This window comes from Orcinus orca, chromosome 5 (assembly GCF_937001465.1).
Source record: "Orcinus orca chromosome 5, mOrcOrc1.1, whole genome shotgun sequence".
Classification (NCBI taxonomy): Eukaryota; Metazoa; Chordata; class Mammalia; order Artiodactyla; family Delphinidae; genus Orcinus; species Orcinus orca.
The window spans coordinates 64,705,252-64,729,002 of record NC_064563.1 but is presented as its reverse complement, the minus strand read 5'-3'; the positions used below and the strand labels follow the sequence as shown (position 1 = coordinate 64,729,002).

At 38.4% G+C, this 23,751-nt stretch overlaps 1 long non-coding RNA gene and 1 pseudogene across 1 annotated transcript in view; one reads left to right on the top strand and one right to left on the bottom strand.

The window, feature by feature from the left end:
* Positions 1 to 14,711: 14,711 nt before the first annotated feature.
* Positions 14,712 to 15,401, bottom strand: LOC125964413 (DNA polymerase eta-like; annotated as a pseudogene).
* A 421-nt stretch (positions 15,402 to 15,822) lies between these two features.
* LOC125964568 (uncharacterized) overlaps positions 15,823 to 23,751 on the top strand; it is a 221,795-nt gene continuing 213,866 nt past the window's right edge. The window contains exon 1 of the long non-coding RNA XR_007477718.1: positions 15,823 to 15,842. This is a non-coding gene — a long non-coding RNA (uncharacterized LOC125964568). The remainder of the gene's footprint in view (positions 15,843 to 23,751) is intronic.

Genomic DNA, 23,751 nt, shown 5'->3' with positions numbered 1-23,751 from the left:
AATTACAGAGATTTAAAGAAATCTTGTGACTAATACAAATAGCTTTAAATCAATAACTTTGAAATTTTAAATGAAGTGAATGATTTTTTAGAAAAATGTAAATTACAAGAATTGACTCAAGTATAAATGGAAAATTAAGTAATTCAGTAACTCTTAAAGACATTAAATTGGTAATAAGTTATCTCTAATCTCCAACCTTCCATGTGCACTTAATCCCAAATTCACTAGGGTTTGATAAGCTTCCTAAAGCTTCATCAAACATTCAATGAGAAGATCTGATTAGCCATTATACTACCATAGAAATTTCTGGGTTATACTTGGTGAACAATGTACATAATAAAATAGGTCATTGGAGGTGAAAAACTTAGGAGCTGCTACGCTATCAACACCAAATTCCCAGGTCTTCTGAATTTCCTAGTGCATTCAAGCATTTTTGCCCATTTCTTTGATAAAATCTTCTCTAAAATCCTCTAAAACACATTCCATCCTAAATGACTGTTAATATGAACTGCTACCACTGAGTAGATGGGGATGATCCTTAAACAACAAAATGTTAAGCATCACTTTAAAGGGGAGTATCTTTGACTAGGGACTGCTCTGGATCCCAGTAATCAGTGTCGATTTCCCCTTCAATGTGAGAATAAGCTGGTTAACCAAAAATAAAATAAAATAAAATAAAATAAAATCAGAGGTTAAAAATATTAACTATGTGTCCATTTATTAGGCATTTTTTTCTAATCATTGAAAAAATGATTAGCACATTAATTTCCAGAATTAAGTGTTAGGTTTTGAAGTTCTTGGAGACATACAGCAAAACCCATTTTGGAATCAATATGCTGATCTCCACTTCTAAGTATTCATATCATTATATTTGGATAGTAAAAATTACTCTGGCAGTATGGCCAGAGTGTGTTTCCTGGTTGCTGCATACAATACTTTGGGTACCTTATACAATGAAGTGGTATCATGATGGTTTGGTATCATGGTAAAAATGGGATTAAGAAAAATCACCATGAATGTAATGGAGTTATTATGGATTATTAAAAAAGAAAGGAGATACCCTCCTTCCCACATTTTCCTTGGTGTAATATTGATAACCTCCTGATTTCCAGTTGTATGAAAATTGGGAAATGTGGAATTGGAAAGCATAAAATCTGTAATTTCTAGAGGTATACTTTTGATTGTGTTTGGTCTGAACTGAAAGCAAAGAGTGTATATTGAATCACTCAAAAGAAACTGGAAATTGCATACTTCAAGCACACCTTTCAATGGTCTACTTCTGTCATTACAGTATTAACAAAAGGCTCTATGGATGCCAGCAGGCGTATCTACCTAGTTTCTGGGGAAGAAAATCTAAAATGAAAAGACTCAACAAAAGACTATAAGATGGAAGGAGATTGTTGTGAAGGAGATGTCCTGGATTTCCTTTTTTTTTTTTATCTGTTGCCAAGGAGCCCAGAACCTAGCTTACACAAAATCTTTCCTGGATATTTTGCTGCTAATAACCCTAATTACAAATGAGGTAAGACATGCAAATCTATCTTTTGGACATTATGTACATTCAGGGAGCATGTAAGCTCAAATTGAAAATGAAATGCTGTGACTGGATAAAACAAATAAAGCATATATTTTTTGGTGATGGATATGCATGATGAAGGTAAAAATAAAATGAACAGGTCACCTAAAGTGGAATAGATGAAAGAATACTTTAGAGTTCATAAGAAGTTTTCCTTGCAAAAAGATCAAACAATAGTTGAAAGTATAAAAGCTGCATTGTGGTAAAACTTCTATTCTAAAATTCTTTAGCTATTCCATTTAAAAACACACATTAGCTGTTAGGTTAGCATCAAATATGGAAATGTCAAAATGACCATGGTCTCAGTAAGGATGAAAGGAAAAACAGGGACTTGTTGTAAAAACACATCGTTAGCTATATTTGCACCTCTGGTTCATTGACCTTGAGAATATAGATCTTTTTTCTTTACCTTCACAGACAGTTCCACCCTCTGGGAAAAAGAATCCCTAATGTTTGGCTAGGTGTGCCTGGGAGTTTTTCTTTGAAGACATTATGTTCCATTGTAATGAGGTCTTAATTGGATCTATCTCACTCATTCTCAGATCATCCTGGACATCTTTTAAAAAGTAGATTTCCTTTTAAACAACAGTATCATAAAACAACCACAACAAAAACAAACATATAAAGCAGGACTCATTTTTAAGATTTTAGTAACTATGGTTTAATTTTTCAGAAATCATCTAATTGCTTTTTCTTTACTTCAAGGAGACAGGTAGGAAAATCAACCAACTTACACTGATTTGAATAAACCAAGAATTTGTTTCTCTCTGCTGCTTTATATAGATCTAAAAGGACATGAAGTGAGTATATATCTTGGAGAAATTATGTTGGATTATATGACATGTTCAAAAGATTTCTGGTTTATTACTGACAATACATTCAGGTTTGAAATTTTCTTCTCTTTGGGCCCCACTCTCACCTCTGACCTGTGTTGGGCATCTGGGGTGGGAAATTAACCTATGCTTCTCCTCTGAATACATCTTTATGTTTGTGTTAATCAAAATATTAATTTATTTGGTATAAGCTTCTTGATGGGAAGTTCTGCATTTATTTTCTAAATCTGTGTATTTTCAGTGACTTTAAAAAATGAGCTACAGATACTGATATCCTGATATACTGCAATGGCAAATGCATCTCGCATTCCCTCTTGCACTTCCTTACTCCTTCTATGTTTTTTTTTTTTCGGTACGCGGGCCTCTCACTGTTGTGGCCTCTCCCGTTGCGGAGCACAGGCTCCGGACGCGCAGGCTCAGCGACCATGGCTCACGGGCCCAGCCACTCCGCGGCATGTGGGATCTTCCCGGACCGGGGCACGAACCCGTGTCCCCTGCATCGGCAGGCGGACTCTCTACCACTGTGCCACCAGGGAAGCCCCCTTCTATGTTTTTTTTTAAAATAAATTTATTTATTTTTGGCTGCATTGGGTCTTCGTTGCTGTGTGCAGGCTTTCTCTAGTTGCGGCACGTGGGCTTCTCATTGTGGTGGCTTCTCTTGTTGCGGAGCATGGGCTCTAGGTGTGTGGGCTTCAGTAGGTGTGGCATGAGGGCTCAGCAGTTGTGGCTCCTGGGCTCTAGAGCGCAGGCTCAGTAGTTGTGGCACATGGGCTTAGTTGTTCCGCGGCATGTGGGATCTTCCCAGACCAGGGCTCGAACCCGTGTCCCCTGCATTGGCAGGCAGATTCTAAACCACTGTGCCACCAGGGAAGCCCCACCCCTTCTATGTTGATTTTGGTTTTCAACAACAAATGAAACAAGCTCATAAATTAACACCATCAATTTAATTTCTTCCCTGTCCCCTCTCCACTTGTCTACTATTTTTACTCATCAGAAGTGATAAGAAACACAAGACTTTAAAAAGGCATTTTAAAGTAGCAGTAATTTATTCACAACTCAGACTCTGGGTTCTTTTATTTTAACATGTAAAACTCACCATCTGAAACATGCACTGTATATCAGACATGTCACTTCCCTAAGTTGTGTTCTAAGAAAACCTATGCTTGTTTTAATTGGCCCTCTCTTCTCTGACTGATTTGAAGGTTGCTATACATAACGATGATGAAGTGACATGACAAGAGTTTTCTAGGAATGTTGTTGCTGTACGTGTACGGAACAGATTATTCTAGGGCAATTTTAAAGGATATTGAGTGAAAATAAGAAAAAGAACTGAAATAATTTAGGAATAAAACAACCATTTATTGAGTACTTACTTTGTACAAGATGCTTTATATACATTTTTCCATTTAACCCTAACAATGACCTTATAAAATATGTATTATTACCTTATTTCATAGCTCAAGAATCAGAGGCACAGAGAGGTTGAATAACATATATGACAGAAGAGCTGGGGTTCAAACCCAGGTATATCTGACTCTGGAGCTCACAGTATAGAAATGCAACAGATTTCTGTGTATTAATTTTGTATCCTGCAACTTTACCAAATTTATTGATGATCTCTAGTAGTTTTCCAGTAGCATCGTTAGGATTCTCTACGTATAGTATCATGTCATTTGCAAACAGTGACAGTTTTACTTCTACTTTTCCAATTTGGATTCTTTTTATATCCTTTTCTTCTCTGATTGCTGTGGCTAGGCCTTCCAAAACTATGTTGAATAAAGGTGGTGAGAGTAGACATCCTTGTATTGTTCCTGATCTTAAAGGAAATGCTTTCAGCTTTTCACCATTGAGTATGAGGTTAGCTGTAGGTTTGTCATATATGGCCTTTATTACATTGAGGTATGTTCCCTCTACGCCCACTTTCTGGAGAGCTTTTTTTTTACCATAAATGGGTGTTGAATTTTGTCAAAAGCTTTTTCTGCATCTATTGAGATGATCATATGGTTTTTATACTTCAATTTGCTGATGTGGTATATCACAATGATTGATTTGTGGATATTGAAAAATCCTTTCCTCCCTGGGATAAATCCCACTTGATCATGGTGTATGATCCATTTAATGTATTGTTGGATTAGGATTGCTAGTATTTTACTAAGGTTTTTGCGTCTATGATTGTTGGTGATACTGGCCTATAATTTTTGTGTGTCTGTGTGGTATCTTTGTCTGGTTTTGGTATCAGGGTGATGATGGCCTCATAGAATGAGTCTGGGAGTAGTCCTTCTTCTGAAATTTTTTGGAATAGTTTGAGGAGGACAGGTGTTAACTCTTCTCTAAATGTTTGATAGAAGTTACCTGTGAAGCCATCTGGTCTTGCACTTTTGTTTGTTGGGAGTTTTTAAATCACAGGTTCAATTTCAGTACTTGTGATTGGTCTGTTCATATTTTCTTTTTCTTCCTGGTTCAGTCTTGGGATATTGTACTTTTCTAAGAATTTGTCCATTTCTTCCAGGTTGTTCATTTTATTGGCATATAGTTGCTTGTAGTAGTCTCTTAGGATGCTTTGTATTTCTGTGGTATCTGTTGTAACTTCTCCTTTTCATTTCTAATTTTATTGGTTTGAACCCTCTCCCTTTTTTTCTTGATGAGTCTTGCTAACAGCTTATCAATTTTGTTTATCTTTTCAAAGAATCAGCTTTTAGTTTCATTGATCTTTTCTATTGTTTTCTTGGTCTCTATGCCATTTATTTCTGCTCTGATCTTTATGATTTCTTTCCTTCTGCTAACTATAGGTTTTGTTTGTTCTTCTTTGTCTAGTTGCTTTAGGTGTAAGGTTAGGTTGTTTGTAATTTTTCTTGTTTCCTGAGTTAAGATTGTATTGCTATGACCTTCCCACTTAGAACTGCTTTTGCTGCATCCCATAGGTTTTGGATCATGGGGCTTTCATTTTCATTTGTCTCTAGGTATTTTTTTATTTCCTCTTTGATTTCTTCAGTGATCCACTGGTTGCATAGTTTTTAGGCTCCATGTGTTTGTGTTTTTTAGTTTTTTTTCTCATAGTTGATTTCTAAACTTATAGTGTTGTGGTCAGAAAATATGTTTGATATGATTTCAATTTTCTTAAATTTACTGAGGCTCGATTTGTGGCTCAGCATGTGCTCAATCCTGGAGAATGTTCCATGTGCACTTGAGAAGAATGTGTATCGTGCTGCTATTGTATGGAATGTTCTATAAATAGCAGTTAAGTCCGTCTGGTCTAATGTGTCATTTAAGGCCTGTGTTTCCTTATGAATTTTCTGTCTGGATGACCTGTCTACTGGTGAAAGTGGGGTGCTAAAGTCCCCCACTATTATTGTGCTACTATCAATTTCTCCCTTTATGGCTGTTGATATTTGCCTTATATATTGAGGTGCTCCTATGTTGGGTGCATATATATTTACAATTATTATATCCTCTTCTTGGACTATTCCCTTGAACATTACATAGTATCCTTCTTTATCTCTTGTAACAGTCTTTATTTTAATGTCCATTTTGTCTGATATGAGTATTGCTACTTCAGCTTTCTTTTGAGTTCCATTTTCATGGAATACCTTTTTCCATCCCTTCACTTTCAGTCTGTATGTGTCCCTAGATCTGAAGTGGCTACCTTGTAGAGAGTATATATACAGGTCTTGTTTTCGTATCCATTCAGCCAGTCTAAGTCTTTTGGTTGGAGCATTTAATTCATTTACGTTTAAGGTAATTATTGATATGTATGTTCTTCTTGTCATTTTGTTAATTGTTTGGGGTTTGTTTTTGTTCCCTTCCTCTTTTTTTCTCTTTTCTTGTGATTTGATGACAAACTTTAGTGTTATGTTTGGATTCTTTTTTCTTTTTGTGTGTGTATCAATTGTAGATTTTCAGTTTGTGGTTACCATGAGGTTTTGATATAGCAGTCTGTATATAAACAAGATTGTTTTAAGTTGCTGGTCTTTTAATTTCATATGCATTTCCAACAGCCTGCATTTGTGCTCTCCTCACAATTGCTGGTTTTGATATAATATTTGTGTGTGGATGATTTCCTACCTTTATGGTATGTTTGCCTTTACTGGTGAGCTTTTCCATTAGTAATTTTCCTGTTTCTAGCTGTGGCTTTCTTTCTTTTTCTTTTTTCTGCTTAGAGAAGTTCCTTTGGCATTTGTTGCAAAGCTGGTCTGGTGGTGAATTCTCTTAGTTTTTGCTTGTCTGTAAAGCTTTTGATTTCTCCATCGAAGCTGAATGAGAGCCTTGCTGGGTAGAATATTCTTGGTTGTAGGTTATTCCTTTTCATCACTTTAAATATATCATGCTATTCCCTTCTGGCCTGCAGAGTTTCTGCTGAGAAATCAGCTGATAAACTTATGGGAATTCCCTTTTATGTTATTTGTTGCTTTTCCCTTGCTGCTTTTAGAAGTTTTTCTTTGTCTTTAGTCTTTGTTGATTTGACTACTATGTGTCTTGTGTTCCTCCTTGAGTTTATCCTGTCTTGGACTCTTTGCACTTCCTGGACTTGGGTGACTCTTTCCTTTCCCATGTTAGGGAATTTTTCAGCTATTTCATCTTCAAATATTTTCTCAGGTGCTTTCTCTCTTTTCCCCTTCTGGGACCCCTATAATGTGATGTTGGTACGTTTAATGTTGTCCCAGAGGTCTCTTAGACTGTCTTCATTTATTTTCATTCTTTTTCCTTTATTCTGTTCTGTGGCAGTGATTTCCATCATTCTGTCTTCCAGGTCACTTACCCGTTCTTCTGCTTCAGTTATTCTGCTATTGATTCCTTCTAGTGTATTTTTCATTTCAGTTATTATATTGTTCATTTCTGTTTGTTTTTTTTCCATGACTTTGTTAAACATTTCTTGCATCTTCTCAATCCTCACCTCCATTCTTTTTCTGAGGTCTTGGATCATCTTCACTATCATTATTGTGAATTATTTTTCCGGCAGGTTGCCTATGTCCATTTCACTTAGTTGTTCTTCTGGGGTTTTATCTTATTTCTTCCTCTGGGACATATTCCTCTGTTGTCTCATTTTGTCTAACTTTCTGTGATTGTGGTTTCCATTCTGCAGGCCGCAGGACTGTAGTTCTTCTTGCTTTTACCGTCTGCTCTCTGGTGGACGAGGCTGTGTAAGAGGCTTGTGCAGGCTTCCTGATGGGCTGAACTCCACTGGTAAGTGGAGGTGGGTCTTGTCCTTCTGGTGGGCAAGACTGTGCTCAGGAAAACTTTAAGCAGCCCATCTGTTGATGGGTGGGGCTGTGTTCCTGCCCTGTTGGTTGTTTGGCCCGAGGTGTCCCAAGACCGGAGCCTATAGGCTGTTGGGTAAAGCTAATGGCGGCCTCCAGGAGGGCTCATGCCAATGAGTACTCCCCAGAATTGCCACTGCCAGTGTCTTTGTCCCTTCAGTGAGCAGCAGCCACCCCCCTACCTCCACAGGAGACCCTCCAATACCAACAGGTAGGTCTGGCCCAGTCTCTTATCAGGTCACCTTTTCTTCCCCCTGGGTTCTGGTGTTCATGGGACCTTGTGTGCACCCACCAAGAGTGGAGTCTCTATTTCCCCCAGTCATGGATTTCCTGCACTCAAACTCTGCTGGCTAACAAAGCCAGATTCTCTAGGGGCTCCTCCTCCTGTTGCTGGATCCCCAGGCTGGGAAGCGTGATATCGGGCTCAGGACTTTCACTCCTGTGGGAAGGCCTCCATGGTACAATTGCTCTCCAGTCTGTGGGTCACCCACCCAGTGGGTATGAGATTTGATCTTATCATGATTGAACCCCTCCTACTGTCTCGTTGTGGCTTCTTCTTTGGCTTTGGCTGTAGGGTATCTTTTTTGGTAGGTTCCAACATTTTTCTGTGGATGTTGTTCAGTAGTTAGTTGTGATTTTGATGTTTCTGTAAGGAGGGGTGAACCCATGTCCTTCTACTCCACCATCTTGAGCTTGAGCAGTCCACAGAGTTAAGTTTAGAAAGGTAGAGAAAGAATGAAAGGAGAGACAAGGATATGTGCTGAGATGGTCATGAGGAGTTTGCTGTTGTTCTCCAATTATATTTTGAATTTGTGTCTCTACCATCATTGTGATTTATTGAGCATATACTATGTGATATAATTTAATGGAGGAGATGTTTAGGAAGTAGACCTTAATTATTATATATTTATTTATTTCATTAAAAATTTTCATTAAGCTTTAAGGTCTGAGACATTGTGCTAAGCAAAGTGAATGGCCATTCACTTACTGAATGTGAATTAAAGGAAGGTATGTATTCAGGTCCCATTTGTCAGAGAAAACTCCATGGAGGGCATGAAAAAGACAAACCAAGTAATCATCATTTATATTATTTATGGTCCTCAGGGCATAGATATTGTGTAACAGGATGTATATACAGGTTTTATTTCCTATTTGGGAAGCAAACCATCTCCTTTTTCCTTCCACAGACTTAATTTAAAAACTCTGTTCAGAATACTAAGAGAACCTGTAACTCAAGGACTACTTTTAATAGATATGTAAGTTAGCTTCTCACATGAAGTCTGAAAAAAAATTTATAGAAAGCGGGCAATAAACTTAATAAGGTGTTACATAATATGCAGAATAAATATTAGTACAGTACATGAACCTAAATGACAGCAACAAATTATAAAGCTTAGCATGCAATTAAAATCGCTAATGGAACACTGTATAGAGAGAATGTGTTCATTCTTAGATCAGTCAAAGAGCAGCTATTTGGTGTCAGAACCACCACTTGAACTAATGACACCTTAAACTTATTTTTAAACACTGTGTCATGCAATAGCTACACTTTATGGGTGTCTTCAGTTCTGTCTTTTAGCATACGTTGTACATGCTAATAAAATGTATCCTCAAGGCAGGACGGTCCTGATGGCCAAGAGACAATGGTCAGATTTATGCTCAAGTGCATTTTTCTGATGTCAAACTTATGAACAGACAATAATAACAGTACATCTACTAGTGATTAGCAGGCTGACAGTATCTTAGATTTCAAACTTAGGAACTAAGAGCTGCCTGAAACTTGTCAGCTAATTGATCCTACTGCCATGAAAACTATTATGTTCTGAGTTTTTGTTTTTTACAAGGTTGTACTTTCTTGGTTCCATGCTCTTGTGCATGTGATTCTCTCTGCCAATGTCATTTACCTCATCTCTACATGTACAAATTTTACTCATCTTTAGAGACCCAGAGTAAATGACATCTTCTCCATGAAACTCTCCTCCAGTCCTCCCAGTTTGAAGTAATCTTTCCTTTCTCTGAACTTCTATTGCATATGTTTGTACTTCATTAGCACTTTTCACTATCCACATTATAGTGTTATGTGACATATATTTTGCATATTTAAAAATTATATACCTATAAAATATATACCATACTTATTTGTATATGTGTCTTATCCCTTATTTTTAACTAATATAGGGAAGAAGTGTCCTAGAATTAGGTATGGATGCAAAGGGATGCCAGCATTGGTTTACAACCTAGATATGGACATTCACTGAACGTTTACCACTTAAGTGAGGGATATTTGTAAAATGATGGAATGACTTTGTAGTCTTTGATGGTTGGCAATAGAGTTGCCCTTTCTATGTGTAATTTAAAAAGTTGACATCTGTCAACTCTCTTGGCAAAAGAGACATTTGCATAAGTGAAAGGTTTCAAATCCGTGCAGACATTGAATGGGAAGAAAGGGATAATCTTCTGTATTCAAGGAGAAAAAGTTCACAGAGTTCATGGTAGGAATGAGGAGAGAAGATTTAGTGTTGATACTGAATCTGATCTACTCAACATTAGAAACAGGGAGCCTTTTGGTTTCTATGGCCATGGAGGTATGCCACTCAATCCCCTATCAAGAAAGAATCTGTTTAAGAGTGTAATTAGCAGAGAGCCTCCAGATATTGCAAATTTGGGATCCTCCACAGTCTTCAACTCCAAGTTCATGCTCTTCCAGGGCTGCTCACAGCCAGTAACAGCCCAGGAGGGGTTCTGTGCACCAAGTACTGTAGAGCCAGGTCATTTTGGCCCCATATGGGACTTCTCTAATCTTTGCTTTTGGCTTCCCCATTGGCCTGACTGGGACTTTCTTGAGCTACATTGCAGTCTGAGGCTCTTCCTACCCAATCCTCCTTCCTTTCCTCTCTCCATTCACAAGTGACAAAACAGCATTGGGATACAAAGTCTTTTCCTTCCTACTATTGACACCAATTTATTTCCCCCAATATATTTCTTGCTCTTCTAGGTCCATCTCTGTATCTGCTTCCAGGAGTACCTGAACTGACACAGCTTAACACTAACTAACATGTTGAGCAACCATCATGGCAAAATTGGACCTGAGTACCCACACTCATGAATTCATTCATCTATTCAATTTATTTTACAAATATTTTTGAGCATTTACTATGTGCCAAGCACTTTTGTTCTAGATAATAGTGATACAGGAATGAACAAGGCAAACAAGATTTTTGTTTTAAATAGAATCTAATCTATATTTATAAGGAAACCAATTAAATGATTATTGTTTCTCACTTATCTATTATCCCATAAGGTCGTGTAGCTCATGAGTATCTAATGCTTAGCAACTTGGTGTCTCAGAAGGTTACTTTATGTCCTTCCTCTGCTTCCCTCCCTCCCTCCGCTTCCTTCTCCCCTTTCCCCTTCCTTCCTTCCTTTCTTCCTTCCTCCCTCCCTTCCTTCCCTCTTTCTCTATCTCCTTTCTTAAATTTCTTTCTTTCTTCCCACTCTCCTTCCATCAGAATAATTAATAATATGTTTCTAATGAAAGAAAACCTGTAGATGGTAGTAGATTTGGAGACTGTACCTTAATCTCAGTGAAGGCAAAGCACATCTCAACTTGGACAGGATTAAGGAAGGCTGATACATTATCAGCACAGCACAGTGGAAAAGAAAGGAAAAATTGGGGCTGTCGAAATATGTGGTTGACCACAGGTTTGACTTGGTTTTGGAGAGGTTGGTGTCTTTCATATTGCAGGGAATTGTGCATGTAAAAAAAATACTCAATACCATTTGTATCTTTTTTATTGCCAAATTTGGATTGTCTCCTTTTTTCCCTAAATTGGGTATTATCTTGCCACTTTGATATATTAAACTAGTTTTAGTATTACTGGAACCAAATTATATATCAAATCAGTATTTAATTTTAATTAGTAAGGTCACCTAGAGGTTTTCTCTACTAGACATCAAGGGATCAAGCTTGTTCAGTTAATTCTTTTCTTTGGGATTTTGGTCTAATTATTCATTATGTAACACACTGTCCGCCCCTTTTTAAAAATTTTTGTTGTGTATTTCTAGTTGGTTATTATCTGTGGCCACTGGTGTTTTTCAGTCCTTGTTGTTGGTACTGTAATTAACTTTTGGATCTATTTGACTTATTCAAGTTTCCTGTGTTCACTCATTTCTGCACACATAGATAGAAACAAGTACATAGGTGTACATTAAAAATATACATATACTTACAGAAGTAAGAAAAAATATTTACTCATATCAATATTTCACTACTTATTAACACAAATAAAAATACCATCTTCACATTACAATTACTTTTGTACACCATTTTTTTATTATTTATTCTTACTTTAAAACATGGAGCCCATGGAAAATCTACCACTGTTACTAGAAATAAGCTATACTCCCTTGGAGTCTTTTTCTGGATGAATCTGTATTGCTTCTACAAGTAATAACAGATTTCCCTTACAAGTTCCCCCACAGAGTTAACTTGCTACAGATTTGTATCCTTTTGGTTAATGTCCAACATTCAAAGATTTTTTACTGAAAGAGCTCTTCTAAATAAGAATAATGTTACAAAATAATAGTTCTAAAAGTACGCATTACAACTGAAGAGGAGAATAGATACATTGTTTTGAATCTAACCATTATCAAAAGTACTAGAAAATTTTTTACAAGGTGTAGACACCCTGTTGAAAAGCATCTAAATGCAGAATTCTTTGCTCTGGGATATCCAGCTGAATTCCACTTTCATAATATTTGATTAAAAGCAAATAAGACCCAGATTCTCTTATATCTGGTATCTAGAACTATCATAATCTAATATTACCACAAAAGCAAGTTTTTAATTGTCTTAATTTTATTCTAGTCTAAGAAAATATTTTTAACCATCAACTACATTTTATTTATTAAAGGACTTTCATGCAGATTATATCTCAAGTTTTTGTCAGGTAAAGTAAATAAAGATGAACTTACAAAAAAAATCATTTATCATTCCCCTACATATCACTAACCAAGTGGAAAATATAATAAATAAGCAAACTCACTATAGCAACAAAAAAATTAAAGCATCTAGGAACTAACATAATGAATGCAGAAGACCTTTATGGAAAAAAGTAAAGCTTTAATAAAAAAGATATTATAATTGGATACCCATATAATAAAAAAAGGAATCTTGATCCCTACCTCACAGTCACACACACAATGGATTGCAAATGTAACTGTAAAAGGCAAGACAATAAAGCTTCTAAAATAATATAGGAGAGTTTTTTCATGAACTTGAGGTAGGTAAAGATTTCTTAAACAGGACATTAAAAAATACTATCCATAAAAGAAAAAAAAAGATAAATTGGACCAAATTAAAATTAAGAACCTTCTATACATCAAAAGCCACTATTAACAGACTGAAAAACAAGCCACAAATCAGAAGATATTGTAATATGTATATTTGATAATGACTCGTATCCAGAATATATAAAGTCCTATAGTTGAATGAGACAACCAAAAAAAAAAAGGGCAAATACTTAAACAGGCATTTCATGAAAGAAGAATGGTCATCAAACTGACAAAAAGGTACTCAATTTCATTAATACCAGGAAGATGCAAACTAAAACCATAATATGATATAACTATACACCTATCAAAATGGCTAAATTACAAAAGAGAAATAAGTAAGTGTTGACAAAGATGTGGAACAACTAGAACTCTCATATGCTGCTAGTGGAATTATAAATCAGTACTACCATTTTGGAAAATTTTTAGTAGTATCTAGTAAAAGTGACTACAGGCAAACTAAAGCTGAATATAGGCAAACCCCACAAATGAGCACTTTTAGTCATATACCCAACAGAAATGCATACATTTGTTCACCAAAAGATATTTACAAGAATATTTATAGCAGCACTATTCCTAGTAGTCCAAAACTGGAAACAACACAAATATCCATCATAAGGGTAAATTGTGGTATATTCATACAATGGAATACTACAGAGCAATGAGAGTAAACAAACTCAACTATATACAACAAAATGGATGAATCTCACAAAGACAATGTTGAGTGAAGGAAGCCATACTCAAGTATATACTGCATGATTTCAATTTTATAAAGTTCAGAAATAAGCTAAATAGAAATCAAGATAGTGGTAATGTAAGAGAGAGGGGATAATGTAGGGAAGGATGATGACTGGGAGGGTAGGTAAGGGTGGCTTCTAGAGTTCTGGTGTTTTTTGATCTGGGTGCTGCTTATATAAGTGGGCTTACTTTGTGAAAATTAGTCAAAGTGTACACTTACAGTCTGTATACTTTATGTATATTATATCAATTAAAAGTTTAAATGAGAAAGAAAAAGGAAAACATACTGAATTCCAGATCTCAAAAGAAGCAGAACTATAAATCAAAATTTTTAACTTAAAAAATCACTAAAAGGGACATAAATGAAGACCTAAAAAATTGCTGAAATATGTTTATGGATGAAAAAATTTAACATTAAGGTAACTATCTTCTCTAAATATGTAAATTCAATGTAATTCCAACAAGATTTTTAAGGAATTCAACTAATGTATTCTAAAACACATACTGAACAATAAATGTACATAAATAGCCAAGACAATTTTGAAAAACAAAAGCAGAGGGGAGTCCTTATCAAATATTATGAAATACTGTGAACAGTAATAAAAATAATTTCTGGAGCAGAAGTAGATTAATGGGATACTACAGAAACAGACCCAATTACATATAAGAAGTTAAGAAAGAATGGACTGTTTAATAAATGTTGGGAAAACCAACTCGAGATAAGAATAATAATTAAGGTGGCTCCCTACCTTAAATCAAATAAAAAGCTAAACTCCATACGGTTGAAATACCTAAAAAGAAGCTGTAAGGCAAATAGAAGAAACATGTAGAGAAATGTCTTTAGGAAATTCTGATAGAAATGGATTTCTAAAACGATATTCAAAGTGCACAACCACAAGGTGAAAAACTGATGGGCTAAGAGAATTTGTTCAACAAAGTACAGCATAAACAAAGTTAATGGATGACCTCTTTCACAGCTCAACATCCACTTACCTGGAAAGATGAGAGAATCTGTACATCCTTCCACGTGAGTCCTTGTTATTCATTCAGGTTGTAGTTTAAGTTTCCTTTCAATCAATCCAAGAAGGATCAGAGTGACCAACTAAAGCAGGTTGCAAAGGCAGGAAGCAGAAACAATATGATGTTATGGAAGTACCTTTCTGAACAGTCCCTTCTGCTGCTGTAGGGCCTTGGGGCAACCCTTCAGTGTAGGTGCTCGGCAACAAGTCGGCTGAGACAGGCTGACCCTGGAGCTTTTGTAGTCTCTCTCGTACAGCACTGGTCAGGTCTCCGTAAGCCTTGTCAAGGCTGGCACGTTCAGTCGCAGCAAAATGAGACCTTACCTCCATCACTTCCACACTGGCTTCCCGGTATTCGGTGAGGTCAGCTTTTCCCACAGGACGCACGAACTCGTGACAGCAGATGATCTGGACATAACTTCTTAGCATCATCTGCCCACATATTTCTAGTGAGCCCAAGCACACAAGCTTCACAACGTACTGCAATTACTCCACCAGACTTCCATGATTTGTACCGTACAACTGCACAAGTTTTAGTCCTCAAATGAGGATTTTGCTGCTGCTCCACTTGAACATAAACAAACAAAAAACAGTCCATGTCCACCAGAGCAACTGTCTTCTCTATCAGCCATTTTTCAAGGTGACGACACCTGACAAAACCGCCACCCGCGGACGCCGCCGACTCTGGGCTCCGTTTCCAGTGGAAGGAAAATGAAAGGATCTTAAATATCTGTTCCCTTTCCGGGAGTGGGCTAGTCAGTTTCGAGAGAGGTTTATTCCCCGTAACGACAGAGGAATGGACCAAAGGCCAAGAAGACGCTTGCCCGGGCAGCGGCCCACACAGCTGCGCTGCCTCAGCCGAGATCACGTGCTCAGCGGATCGCTCTCCTGACGCAGACGTGATGGTGCGTGCGCCACCAATAGCCGATGAAGCGCCTGCGCACCGCCCCTTACGTCTCCCGGGACGCCTTCTAAATGGACGTTTCTGTTTCTGTGGCGTAATGAATCCTGCCTTCCACAGACTCAACTGTTCTAATTAACCGTAACTGTTATTATATTTTGGTTTGGATGTTTGAATCTTCACGGCTTGGTGAGTAGCTGCTCTTTCAGCTGATCTGTTGTCGTTTCAGCACATTCTGTCATCCTAGAAAAAGTCTTGTTCTGCTATAACCATAGGAGGTACCATCACCATCCCAATTTTTTCTGTCCTAAGACATGAAGCCGGGTATCTTCCAAGGAGTCCTGGTTCCTTTGAGTGTGATTTGAAATTGTAATCTGCGCTTTATGAGTTCTCCTAACGGCAAGTTGTGTACACAGGTGCTGCTATTGCTGTAGGTGAAATGCTTTCAGCGGCAGAGCTGGGAAATATATTTTTAAGAGTATGAGCTCTTACATCAGATTTCTTTCTAAATTAAAAAGTTTGAATAATGTAAGTTTTTATGCTGCACTGGCCGTGTGAATCGAATTGCATGTATGGGTTTCCTAAGCCAAGGCTTGTTTCTGTTCAGAACCAATATTTTCTGAGACAGGCTATGGTGGAACCTGTGGGGTTGATCCACCCAGCAGCCTTTCCCCTTTCTTTGTTACTAACATTCCAATTTTCCTTCTGGGGACTTCACTTCCCTCCTTCCATGCTGTTCTAGTGGGAGAGTCATGTGCACTTTTTGGACACGTGTCTGAGATAAGATTAACCCTATCTTCCCAGGAGTTTGAGTCTTCATTGAGGGGACATTGACACAAAGCATTGAAATGGGTCCTTCCAATGGCCATCCCTTGAAGAGATACTCTGTTAGTGCCTCTTTCCTAATTTCTTGGAGCATCTTTGATCCTATTGCTCCCAACGCCTGATTGTTCACTTTTTCATTAGGGTCTATAATTTATTTTATTTTTGTTAATTATTATTGTTACTTTGCTTAAGTTAACCAGAGTCTGTTTCTGTCACCTGCAACCAGATAATCGTAACTGATGCACTTTTCTTTGTGGGTTGCCAGTAGCTTCCACTCTAACCATGGTAGGTGATTTCTGACAATTATTTGCATGATGACATGATCAGTTTACTTAGAGAAGATTTCAGTCAGTAACAAAGGGTGTGGGGAAAATGTGGGTCCTTTTTATTCACAAAACAGGCTCTTTTGTTTTTGAGGCACATTTTGTTCTTCTATTTGTTTTATTTGTTTATATGTACAGTCATTTTCAGAGTTATTTTTATGTGAAAAAGATTACTCACAATTTGTCATTTTCAGAAAGCGAGCGCATAAGACATTCTTTGAGGGAAAGGCCTGCATAACTTTACCACCCTGCCCCCAAGATTATCTGAGGTTGCATATCCTGTATATACAACCCAGTTACTCAGCCTCTGTCTTCATGAGGAAGAAGGTCAGAGGTACCTTTGGGTTGTTTTCTTTGATGTCTTGGTATAGAGATTTGTTCATAGACAATGACTTTCGGACATCAAATATTTGAACTTGTTTGAGCTGAACTGTGTGATTCCTACCAGCAAGTGTGCTGTGTTTTCCCCATCTGTGAAGGGCTTTTCTCATTTCCTGTGTTTAGGAAATGATAATGACTGACCTTGAAATTTGCTGGGCTGAAGTGCTAGGTAAGCAATACATAATAGCAGAGATTCCATGGATCGCAGTCCAGGTTGGGTGTTGTCTGCATTCTTCCAACACTTCATTGTTGGTTCAGTTTTCAGTTTGCGAGTTACCAACTTAATCTTCAGATCATGTGTAGTAAGCCATTCCAAATCATAGGTACAATAGCAGCTACCGTTTATTGAGTATACTGTGTTACGCACTGTATCAGGTGGTTTGTAAAAAGTGTGTTCTATTTTTACCAGTATCCTGGGTAAATACTGTCATCACCATTTACAGAGAAGGGAACTGGGATTCGAAATTCTGTGATTTTATAAAGATTTCCCTATTCTACTTTTTTTTTTTTTTTTTTTTGCAGTACACGGGCCTCTCACTGTTGTGGCCTCTCCCGTTGCGGAGCACAGGCTCCGGATGCGCAGGCTCAGTGGCCATGGCTCATGGGCCCAGCCGCTCCGCGGCATGTGGGATCTTCCCGGACCGGGGCACGAACCCTTGTCCCCTGCATCGGCAGGCAGACTCTCAACCACTGCGCCACCAGGGAAGCCCCCTATTCTACTTTTTGACAATTTATTCAAATTAAAGATATGCATATTTCACATAAGAGCATTCATAAATAATGGGATAGGGACTTCCCTGGTGGTCCAGTGGCTAAGACTCCATGCTCCCAATGCAGGGGTTCCATCCCTGGTCAGGGGACTAGATCCCAAATGCTGCAACTGAGAGTTCGCATGCCACAACTAAAGATCCCCCATGCTGCAACTAAAATGATCCCACATGCTGCAGTGAAGATCCTGCACGTGGCAACGAAAATCCTGCGTGCTGCAACTATGACCCAGTGCAACCAAATAAAAAATAATAATAATGGGATAAACACAAGACATGTGCCTATGTTGCCCTTGTTTCAATGATTTTCAGATCTCAAACTCTTTACCCCTATTCTTTGATCACATCCAGCATTCAACACGTTTTCCAAGTCAGAAATCTGAAAGTCACCCTCGGTCTTTTCCTCTTTTTATTCCCTTTTGTTCATCAGTTATCAAGTCTTGTCAAAAATATATTTTGAATATGACTATTTTTCTTCCTTCCTACTGTTACTACCATACTTTAGTTCACCATCATCTTGTCATCTCAATGATGGGATTACTGCAACAATATTCTAGCTGTATCTAAAAGGAGATGTCTCAGGTAATCTATGCTTATCCAGGCCTCTGGAAGACATGGACTTTTTGGAATGAGTTATGGTCCTAGAGGGGAATAGAGTTATGGTCCTAGGGTGATAATGTGTGGTCACAGACTTGGATGAGAGATCATCTATGGGGAAAGAATAAAGATTGAGTTGATTCATTTTAGTGGTAGGCTACAATCATCATGGAACCTTTGGAACCAAGGGTGAGAGATTAAATCAATAAGCAGGAAATGGAGCTGTCTTTGGATTCTGGGCATAACAGATCAGTGTGCCACACTGTAGCGGCTAGGTAAAGGTATTAAGAGAACAATAAGAGGTCAGCAATAAATTAGGAGAAAAGAGCAAGATGAAGTTGGAGAGGTAAGATGGGAACTTTCCTAACATTTACCATGTTCTATGTAGGACCTGTTTGTTGAATTGTACAAAGGCTTTATTCTTATTTATATGATATAAAGGTCTTCCCAGGTTGAGGGTAGATTCAAAGTGTCTGGACCAAATAGACCTTTAGGAACCAAGGGCTTGAGGCCTGAGTATCAGTTCTGTGAATTTAGTAACGCCCTTTGGCCATACCTTTTCCTCAGCTGGAGATTGGAAAGTGGCCAATATTATGCCCAACCAGGTTAGGCCATGCCCGTTTTGGACTGCCCAAAGGCAGAATAAAAGATAAGTAAAAAGACCAGGTGATATTTTTAAAAAGATAGAATGAAAGAAGGCAGTTTCATATGAAAAAGACCTTATAAGCAGAGAGATCGGTCACTCTAAGTGAAACAATGTTAGATGAATTCCACAAGGCTGTGGCTGATGGTTTTTGCTAAATCACTATGGATTATATTCACCTAGAGTACCATTTCATTGTGTAGTAGATAGGGTCTTGGGGGACAAGAACAAACATTGGATTCCCTATCAAATAGCACACTGAGCCTGGGAGAGGAAAGTTGTGGATCTCTCATAGCCAGAATGAAACAGTATTTCATTGAAAACGTTCTCACTCTAAACTAACAGGGATCCTGATTTCTAAATTGGTTTCAATTAAATATATTTTCTTCCCTTCTAAGAAAACAACATACACCTATAATCTCTTCTAACTATTGGCAGATCTGTGATGCTATAGCACTCCACACCTTCCCAGTGGCTGCAATTACACACATCAAATTTCAGGATGGACGACAAGGTAAGATTCTAGAGGTAAAAGGCTACCACTTATGGTCCCCATTTTGCTCTCATATGTCACAGCCTTTTATTGTCAGGAGTTATTTAGAGAAACAGTCATCAGCTAACAAAACCATCTGTTAGTTAACAACAGCAAAATATAAGGCTATTTCAAAATAGCATGGGGCATTTCAAGTTAAGGGCAGATGAGTGCCAACTATTTTTTCCCTTCAGTCTTTCCTTGTTAAAAAAGAATGCATTTGTTATCAAAGCTAGTTTGGCTAATGTGCTTTCACCTCATACATATCTAGAAATCAAAGCTGCCTAGAAAGTTATTTGAGGGTATGTTCTCCCTTTGGAGCCCATCTTGCTCCAGTCGTGCTAATAGGAATTTCATGTGTGTGTCAAGAGGACAATATAGCCTTTATGCAATTCAACCAAAACGTCCTACTCAGAACATGGTAAATGTTGGGAAAGCAAAAACGGTCTCACTGGACAGATTTAGTAAAATTCTTCACCTTTGTGCTTGTCTGCACTACTCCATTACTTTTTCCATCTGTAGGAGGAGGGGTGGTAGATGAAGAATCTCTGTACTCCTCCTTTTCCCTTGGCCAGATAGTTTCCCAAATCAGCTAAATATAACTCCATTTATTGTCATGCTAAAATGTTCTATTTAGCTGTGTTTAACTGGATATCATGATTCCCCAGGCTGACCTTTTGCTCCTGGGAAGTCGTTTTAAATTCAATCCCGGCAAAGGAAAATCCTTCCAATTCGCTGGCTGTGAAAGGTCACAAGTGAAATGTGTTTTGATGGTATCTGCCTATGGCTTAATTCTCAGTAAACTTGAGCACTAACTGGGCCTCAATTGTGCTTTGTCTTGGGAATCCGAGTTCTAAGAAGCCTGGGAGAGCTGAGTGGGAGACGTGGGGCTGAGTTGCTGGCATCAGCCGAGGGTACACAAAGGTACCAGCTGAAAGGTAAGGTATATGGTGCTAAGTTAGGTCAATGCTGCCTTCTTTCTGAGCTGATGAGGGATTCAGACTAAAATATATAGTTTCTCTCCCTGTTTCATTTGATCTGTTTAAGAGGGGCATTTCCCACTTTCTGGGAGGCAAAGAGGGCTTAGGGTGAGATAGAGAAGGAACTAGAAGTGTGTGAACCAGTCAAGAGGAAATTGGAGTATCCTGAAAATTTAGCCATTTCAGGGTCCAGAGCATAAAGTCAGCGTTCCAAGTTTGACTCTTTCCCTTTTACAACATCTTTCTCGTTTATAATTTAGTAGCACTTCAGTCTCCAGTGAGTTGTTCACCATCATTATGCTGATGTTTAACTGAATTAAAGTACTTTTCTTACATCTTATCAAAGAACCTCACCCCCATTTAAAAAAATCATATTTACCAAGCAATATTAGGAGCTCTGTCAGAGACTTTTGAAGAGTTCAGTGGATGAAATATTGAGGTGAAGTTTCTGGATTTTTGTTTTGTTCTTACTCTATTTCAACTTTTTGTGACTTTGTGCCATAATCATTCAATCAACAAGCATAATATCTGGCTCTTTCTAACTGAGAAAGAAGCCCAGAGAACAGTCTGTCCTCCCAGCACCCCTTTCCTCTATCACACACACATTATGCTCTATGCCAGCAAGTATTCAATGTTTCCTGAACACGACTTGCAATTCCATACTTCCATGCCTATGTTTATGTGGCTTCCTCTTCCTGGGATGTCTTCATTCTTTTCATCAAAATTCTATTCATGCAGAAAGGCCAAAATGGCACTCGTTTCTGTAAAGCTTTCAAAAGGCTTCCCTCCTCTCACCTGTGTTGAAGGCGAGCATGACTTGGTAACATTTTGTCTATGCATCTATTATGCTTGGATATTCTATTGTGGTATATCTGTGTGTCTCCCACTCAACCCAGCACCCTGAGGGCAGAAGCTGGGCCTTCTTCATCTTTATACCCCAGTGCTTAGCTCAGGGATTACTCTAAGAAGAGGAGTCTTTAGCCATCCTACCACTGGAGTATGAGCAGTATGAGCCTTTGATATCAAGGGGGAGAAATGAAGTGATGTTTCTTAGAGCAAATGTATCTTGAGAGTTCATAGCAGCCACAGGAATAAGAAGAAAGCAAAAAACTCATTCTCTAAAAGCAGTAAGGGCAGTTCTCTGGTCATAAATGAGAAAAATTCTCCTTCCCTTTTCCCTTCTTTGTGTTGTCATTTCTTGGAAATACCTGGTTGCCGGGAGAACTCTTAGAATATTGGCAGTGAGTTCAGCTGGAGAGAAATGGAGATGGCTCTGAAGTTGGGTGGAGACAGCTACAGTTGGCCGCATTTCACCAGCTTCTCATCGTCTTCTCCCTTCCTGGTTCTCCCTTCCACCCAGCAGACGGCAGGCCGGCTCCCATTCCTGAGATTTCTTGAGAGAGAAAGCAGTGTAGGGCCTGCCAACCCCTGAGTTAAGCCATGTTCTACAGAAACAGCGTTCAGTGATCCAGGTGCAGCTGATGGAGCTTGCACTTACTCCTTTGCCATCAGTGGCTTCCGGCATTTAGTGACCCCGGGTGGTCCTGGGTATCCATATCAGTCCCAGATGACAGCACTTTCTGTCCCTCCTCAGGGGTCAGTCTCTCTCAGATATTGGTCTAACGAATTATATCTGTCAGGATTGTTGGTTGTAAGAATCCAGTGAAGCTGGTTTAAGGAGAAAATCTCCCCAACCTCCTGGTGGACTGGAGACTCTGGCTCGAATGCTACACAACTGGAAACAATGGGCAGTTATGCTACAAGGCCCTTCACTGGCAAAAGTACCACTCCTGATAGCCTATGCCTCAACTCCATAGGGAATAGACACCAGGACCTTCACCTTTTCTGCCCTCCAAGACTTGGACACATTTGCCACATGTTCTATAGAAGGTGAATTTCACAGGCCTTCTTTCTTTTGAAACAAGTCTCTCATGGTTGAGTTTGATAGGTGGATCCTAGGTCTCAGGCATACATCTTAGCAGCTAAGTTGCTGGGGAGACTTGTTTTCTAGTTTCTACCTTGAGGAGTTGAAACTCATAAGGCAAAATGTTTTCCAAGTTGCAGGGCTCTCAAAAGGTGCTGAGCAGCTGGAAAACATGACAAAAATCTATTGTATCCTATAGGGTATCTTAAAAATTTTTAACCAATATAAAACCGTATGACATTATTATACCAATTTCCTCAGTCTGTCTGATAACTTAGTGGTATGTGAAACTTTTTTTCTGGAGTTTGAGGCTTAGATTACCTTTCTAGCTCCTGATATCTCTCTTCCTAAGGAAGGACGTTGCTCTTTATTACCTTCCTCATATTGTTTCTTCTCCCAAATTCATTCTCCCACGTGTTGATGTGTTGGGACCTTGATGCATGGGACATGTCTTCTGCTGGTGACTTCCATTTGGTACCCTATATACCATCCCTCATGGCTGTGGCCCACCCTTGAGTTGGGACCTTCAGTTGCCAATAATTTTCTGAGTCATGCTTCAGCTCATGACTCTGTTTTGAATACAATAGCCTTGATTCTCTGGGTTGCCTTTTAAGACCAACCACTACGGCCAATTGAGTTTGATATAGCTTGATTTTTCTCCATGCTGACTCCATCTTGACAAGGGTCAATGTACCTTGCTTATGAGAGGTAGGCACAAAAACAGAGCTGCCAATGCAGATTTTTCAAATTAAAATAAATTTATGCTGTGAGTTCCTCAAAGGCTAGAATCTTATCTTAATTAATATCTTAATGATTAATCATCTCTGTATTCCCAGTGCTCAGTATAGCATCTGACATGCAGTGGGCCTGCAATTCAATTTGAATGAATGAATGAATGGAGTGAATGCAAATTGCATAAAGGCCACCAGTATATTTCAGCATCACAGACTGGTCATTCATTTATTTAGCAAACATTTTTTGAGAAGTTGCTTTTATGTACAAAGCGCTATACTAGATACCACGGAAATCTGAAATAGCCCTAATGTTATTAATAATTACAACCATAGGCAACATTTATTGTATACTTACTAGACGACCAGCACTGTTTCCTGTTTCATGAACATTC